This window comes from Pteropus vampyrus, unplaced genomic scaffold (assembly GCF_000151845.1).
Source record: "Pteropus vampyrus isolate Shadow unplaced genomic scaffold, Pvam_2.0 Scaffold128, whole genome shotgun sequence".
Classification (NCBI taxonomy): Eukaryota; Metazoa; Chordata; class Mammalia; order Chiroptera; family Pteropodidae; genus Pteropus; species Pteropus vampyrus.
Window position 1 is genome coordinate 5,827,292 of NW_011888909.1, and position 812 is coordinate 5,828,103.

General features: G+C 33.4%; 1 pseudogene; it reads left to right on the forward strand.

Annotated features, from left to right (window-relative positions):
- Positions 1 to 249: 249 nt before the first annotated feature.
- Positions 250 to 368, forward strand: LOC111744154 (annotated as a pseudogene).
- Positions 369 to 812: the final 444 nt, after the last annotated feature.

An 812-nucleotide genomic window follows, 5' to 3' on the forward strand; every position in this document is an offset into this window, starting at 1 on the left:
AGCAGCACTGTTCCATAAGTGAACAATAAATGTTTTTTTGGAATGCATATGAAAATTGAAACCATCTCCCAAAGATATTTCTGATGAGACACTAACACACTGGTGGAGTCTTAAAGCTACGATCCAAATATGCTTAATCACGAAGTCACCTCAGGGCTACACACAAACACACATGCACACACACCCATAGACATATGCACAAATACATAATTTTGATCATGCATTTTTGGCTTTAAAATCTTGGGTTTTGTCTACGTCAATGCCACCCTGAACATGCCCGATCTCATCAGATCTCGGAAGCTAAGCAGGGTCGGGCCTGGTTAGTATTTGAATGGGAGACCACCTAGGAATACCAGGCTCTGTAGGTGGAAAATAAAATAAAATTTTGTTTTCCTTTTAGTTTTAGTTCATGTTATATAAAAAATATTTTATATCATTAGATATTCTTCAAAAACATCATTTTAATAACTTTAATATTCCACCATATGAAGGTATTATAATTTACTTTTCTTTTCCTATATTCCTGAAAATCTAGTTTGTTTTACAAGTGGCATTTGAAAGCAGCAGTTCTTAATGAGATCCTTGGGGCCCATGACTACTCTAAAATGAAAACTCTTTATTCATATGCCTACTAGTCTTTTTATGGAGATATGGTCCATAATTTTCATAAAAATGTTCAAAGCTACATTTATACCAAATGAGAATGAACTAATTCAGCTACTAAGTCATATCCTGTAGATTAAATGCATTTTTTTACTCTTTCCAAAGAAGTTAGCATAATGATCAAAAAAGTTTTCTAGTATCCTCATATG